Here is a 6,308-nt window from a genome sequence, read left to right as displayed (position 1 = left end):
AGTGTTGAGGGGGGGGGGGGCTTTTAATGTGTTGCGTGGTTAATAACCTCACGCTTATAGTGGTGAACGTTTGTGTCAATGATTAAAAGCGATTAAGATGTGGATGGGCTGTGTACGGCGCCTCAGAGAATGAACGCGTGATGCCGAATTTCCCCCCCCCCTCCCGCCCATTCACTCCGGAGATTTTAATATCTCACTCACCCATTCACAGTTCGCGATAATTATCTTAACACGCAGTTGGGGGGGGGGGGGGGTCGCAGCCAATTTTTGATCATTCTTCATTATTTCTGTTTAAGTTTAGGCCGCGTAGTATAAATTATTTGTGTCAAATTGTTTCCGTGTGTGTCGTGTCGCCCTCTACCACACGACATGGCCAAAACGAATTCTGTTTTGATTAAACGGCGCGTTTTGATGTTTTTTTCTTTACTTTTTAGTTCTCAAAAGGCTGCAGATTGCTTGACGTAGTTGCAAACGGAAATATCTCTCTCTTAATTTGCTAGATTTGTCCGTGAGAATCGCTCACTCAAATTGCCGGCGAGCTGAGGCGTGTCGGGTGGCGGAGGGTGATACGACACACGTCTGATCAGATCATTCATCACCCCCTGAAATGTAATTACGAGTTATACGATATCCGCTTAACGCTTCATGCGATATGCTATTTTTATACCTGTCAACCCATATGTTTTACCCCAAATTCTTGTACAGGGAAATTGAGTTTTTAGGTCCATACGGCGGTACAACCGTTTCAATACGGGCACAAACATTGTTTTGTCTGTTTGTGTTTCTGTCCTTGTGATGGTGACTTTGTAGGATGAACGTTACGATTTTTAAGGGGCACGGGGTGACCAATAAGGTCTGAATATTGGTCTGTAATAAGCTCGAGCACTGATAATGTGTTGACAGGTATGTAGTGGTGAGTGTAATTGTGGTGAGTATAGTGGTGAGTGTGCTAGTGGTGAGTGCACAAGTGGTGAGTGTAGTAGTGTTGAGTGTCTATTTGTTTGTGTTTCTCCCTTGTGATGGGACTTTGCAGGATGAATGTTGAGATTTATAAGGGCACGCGGTAACGATTAAGGTCTAAATTGGTCTATAATAAGGTAGGGCATTGATAAGGGGTTCCCTGTTATATATGATTACTCTGGTTCGTTGTACTCTACTCCTATGTACGATTTACATATTGTGTCCTCATTCACCTATCTACTTTATGGTGCTTTGTCCAGTACAGTATATGATTTGCACGACATCATTCACATAGACAATTCATTACCCAGTGCAGTATATGTACTGCATGGTGTCTGAGTCACAATATGGTGTTGGTGTCACTGCTCTGATTCGCTGGACAGGGCGGTCGAGATGTCTTGTGACCCCCATTTAATTTTCTAAAACGTAATATTGTTCGAAGTCAAGTTTATTTCACATTAAGACCGGAACAGGACCTCTCCAAAATTCTGGCTGTCGCCTGACGATGCTGGTTGTGATCACCGGCGAAACGTCGTACTCGAATTCTAACTGTTATGGGTTTATTCTTCAACACACAACCGGTGTGCTGAACTATTTATTAATTGGCACATTTTGTTTTTACGTAACAAATCTTACTAATTGGCGGTGTCGGGTGGTGGCGGGTTTAACGACACATTTATATTTACGCGATCTAACCCAAAGACAAAACAAACAAAAAACCTCTTATCGATAACATTGGTCGCGAAAGCCTGCCGTGCTAAACTGAGGATGTTGTTGTTTAACCAAGTGTGAGACATCTGGACCAGCAGAGTCTGCCAGTAGGGCACGATGATTGCCACAACCACACCGGCACACATTGGCCTACTCTTGCGAATACGCGCAAGGGAATCTCAGATGTGCATGGGCAGCATTAACCAGGGAGATTGCTGGATTAGAACCGCGAGCAACAACCCTGCAGCCACTCGCTGCGGCGAGCCCAAGTCTCCGCTCACATCCGAACGCTGTGTCTCCGATTCCGTGATGCTTGGACTCTGGTTTCGTAACAGATCTTAAGTGTCTGAAGGTTTTGTTAAATGTCTTGTAGTGTCTACAAATGATCTGTGGGTTTCCATTAGGGTCTGAAAGGTCCTTGAGGGGGGTCCCTTAAGGGTATGTAGGGGGTCTTTAATGACTTTTAGGGTCTCTATGACATAGAGTCCGTAGGTCTAAACAATAGTAGCGATATATATATATATCTCTCTGTTGACATGGCGGTACACATCTTGTGATCCAACACTTTTCGGAGGCGAGGGTTGGTGAATCACGCGGACATCTGTGAAGCTGCCAAAGCCGCTGGGCCCTGAGCTGGGCATGACGTGCAGCTAGTGGGCTCGTGGCCCTGTCTCGACATCACCTCTGGCATGACCTCCCCTGGTATGCTTGGCTTTTCTCTGGGTCCTCTGGAATTGGCCAAACATCCCAACGTAGCTGGCACATTTTTTGTTTTTTGGTCCGCTTAAACGTGAAGGTTTCAACGACGGAGCGGCGATAGAATCGCGTGGCAAGGGGCTTAGATGGACTGTCGTTGAGTTCAGCTCTTTGCATGTGTGATGCCGTGTGATATCAACGTTATTGTTCTTCTTGGTTCTTTCGGTAAAGTCACGTAGAATGGAAATAATAGAATAATGAAAATAAAACATAATAAAATAATTCTCACGACGTTTCGGCCACAACGCAAGCAGCCGTCCTCAGGTGGAGAAACGTCGTGAGAATTATTTTATTATGTTTTATTATTTTTTATTTTTTTATTTCCCTTCTACGTGACTTTACCGAAAGAACCCAGAAGATGAATCCCTGCAGTCACGAAAGCTTTAAATCGAAATGTTATTGTTCTTGTTGTTGTTATTATGCTCTGGACTTTTTTTTTGCTGATGTCAGGAGCTTAAGCGTTTCCAGTCACGCTTGTCTGCTTCGAGCTGTGATCCTCTCCGTGGCCCGTGTCGCGTTCATGTTGTGTCTCTGTTGGGTGTCGCGTCCTCGTCCTCGTTAATGTTGCGACACGTGCTGCTTAGCGTTGTGCGATGCCATTTACGCGAATGACGCGATATATAAAAAAAATATATAATTCACGTTCATATTCAACCGTGACGTCAGCGGCATGGGGGGGCCTTTTATCCAGCAGTGGATAGACCGCGGCTGGTGACGATGATGATGACGATGATGACGATGATGATGATGAAGATGATGATGCCGTTGATTGACGACGGCGGTAATGATCATTGAGGTCAGCCGATGTCGCGAGAGGTTTTTGCCGCAACACTCCCACAAGTCTGCGTTCGGTGGGCACGTGGAGACGACGGGGGGGGCGGGGGGGGGGTGATTCGCTCATGTGGTTGTGGTGCGTGAACGTCCGTAGACGTTAACCGCTGGTATAGAGGGATCTCCGTGTGGGGGTTCGACAGGGCTGTCTTGATTGGTCAACAACAACAACGGCGGCGGCGGCGTTCTTACCGCTAACACCGCCGCGAAAGTTGTCCCGTATTTTCTGCGCCGGTTAAGGGCATCGCCACGTTGTCGACTGAAATGACACCTGGGCACGGTGTTGGTCACCAGACGAAGGCACCCCGCTCCAGTAAGCCCGCCGTGTTGCGTCCACGGCAATGAAGAGCGCATTCGCCGTTCGACCGCGCCGATCCAAAAATACCATTGACACGAAAATCGGTGTTGGCCGTCGTAGGCGCTCGCCAACAGCGCTTGCTCGAGCCGTTCTCTGTAAGAAGCTTAGCGTAGAGTGGGGGGCGAGGGGGGGCGGGGGGGGGGCTTTGTAAGTATCTCATCGGGGTGAGTAGGGGCTATAAATGTGCATTGGGGTCACGGCGAGAAACAGATCTCTGGGTGGGTTGGGTTGGCGAGAGATGGAAAAAAAGGCGGATTTTGACGCAAGACCCCACCCAGAGTCACCAGCCGGTGACATCAGCTGTCTCCAGCCAGCTGGGAGGAGGGGTGGGGGTTGCAGTGCCTCCAACCCCTCATCCCTTGACTGGCAATAGCAACACATAACAATCTATTATTCATCTCATCGGAGAAGCGTGGAGGAAATGATGATGGATGTCAGCACGATACGGTACTGCGATGATCGATACATAATAACGATAATATAAATGATAATAATAGGTGGTTTTCCTCGGTTGGGAAATTTGAGAATGTGTGTAATTGTTGATCCCGTGCATGGCTATTATCGGTGGTGAGTGACATCTGAGACAATCCTGGGCCCCCTCCTGCCCACGCCATCACCAACACGTACACAATAGAGAGGTGGAGTATGGTCAAGCATCCCCCGACGGCCACCTCGGCACGGCTGAGTCTTCGTTCCAGCATTGGGTTGAAAACGGGGTGTGAAATAATATTCCGCGTTTAACCGCTCTCGCGATTTTACAACATGCGATCGGGGCCACTTTTCACGATAAAACTCTGCGTGTACATTATTGCGTACCTCGTATTTATTAAATATATATATTTAAAAAAAAACTCAAATATTGTTTGCGAAGCAGCGTTAGCCAATTACGACGCCGGTCCAGACGCTGTAAACGCGACAGATTTCAGAAGCACCACGCTCGACGCCCTTGATCCAGTCGGCGCCGGGAGGTCTTCATTCAAGCGGTGGATTAACAAAGGGCTGTGAAATTTTTCGATTTAAAGCTTCTTTCGTGACTGCACGGATTCATCTTCTTGGTTCTTTCCGTAAAGTCACGTAGAAGGGAAATAATAAAATAATAAAAATAAAACATTATTAAATAATTCTCACGACGTTTTGGCCACAACGCAAGCAGCCGTCCTCAGGTGAAGACCAGGTCTGTCGGGGAGACAGCGTCTGAATGAAACACCACCACGCTTGGAGCGTCTATTTAAGCTGGGTTGGAAGGGGGGAAGGGCGCCTTGATAAATAATTTGCATATCAAGAGGAATTTAGCATATTTATGGGAAATGCAGGTATGTGATTAGTACTACTTGTGAAATGCGTGGTGGTGTTTCATTCAGACGCTGTCTCCCCGACAGACCTGGTCTTCACCTGAGGACGGCTGCTTGCGTTGTGGCCGAAACGTCGTGAGAATTATTTTATTATGTTTTATTTTTATTATTTTATTATTTCCCTTCTACGTGACTTTACCGAAAGAACCAAGGAAAAAAAAAGGGCTGTGAATTATTGTTCTCACCATATCCACTGTCAATTGTTAACGAGGCTCTGCAACATCGCAATGGGACCGCCCGCTTGTGATTGCGCGAGGACTTTTAATTTTGATCGGACGGCAGTAGCACTGCTCTTCTCGGTACAGATGGCATTTCGAGAGCGGTAATTGTAATCGATGCGCGCTCTTAATTATATATTTTTTCTCTCTCTCTCCCTGCCAACCTCGCTGACATCACCCCCCCCCCCCACCGCCCACCTCAAATAATTGGGCTGTAATTGTTCCAATTACTGTGGGGAGGAGGGGGGGGGCATCGGAGTAGGAGCTGTAACGTCCATTCTTCGATCCCTTCGCATACCACCATGGTATCTCTTTACCCAATCACCCACTCGTCCATCCGACCATCCATCCACTTGAAGCCATGCTTCCTCCACCCATGTAACCGTTCGCTCAACTCTTCGTCCATTAATTCACTCATGCATCCTTCCATTCGGCCATCCGCACATCCACCACATGCAGCCATAACATCCTTAAATCCATCTGTCCCCGCATTCACCCATCCATGCTCCCTTCTACCCATCCACCCATTGATCTGCCCATCCGTCCATCCACCTATTCACACATCTATCCACCCACGCATTCTTCCAGATGTTCACCCATCCAAATGTACCTCCCTCCATTTACTCGCCCGTTGAGCTACCCACCCATCATCTCCCATTCACCCATTTCATTCACTCAAAACATCCATCCACCCTTCCATCCGTCCACCCATCCATTCATCCATCAATCAAACTATCCCCCCACCGCTCACCCCACCCATCCACACACGCACACACACACGCTCACATACACACACGGCGTTCATTTGTTGTTTCATCCGCGTGCCAGCTGCCGTCTCGCGGCAATTTGGCCTCATTCGGTCCGTCCGGTCGCGCGCTTAATGGGCCAAACGCGAGGAGTCTACCGGAGGCGACGTTCTCGCGCGAAGTGTCCAGGGCAGAGGCAATTTACGGGAAAACGCGACGCTGGGACGCATTGCTCTCCACCCGGTGAACAGAGCCGCGTTGCGTGCCGTGGCCTGGGGCCGGTTCGCGTGATGAACGGATGCAGCGCCGGTCCATTGGGACCCCCTCGGAAGAAATAATTTGAGGGCCCCCCCCCACCCAACCCCAGCACCCTCCC

Source organism: Lampetra planeri, chromosome 59 (assembly GCF_965212315.1).
Source record: "Lampetra planeri chromosome 59, kcLamPlan1.2.h2, whole genome shotgun sequence".
Lineage (NCBI taxonomy): Eukaryota > Metazoa > Chordata > Hyperoartia > Petromyzontiformes > Petromyzontidae > Lampetra > Lampetra planeri.
This window is presented reverse-complemented; position numbering follows the sequence as displayed.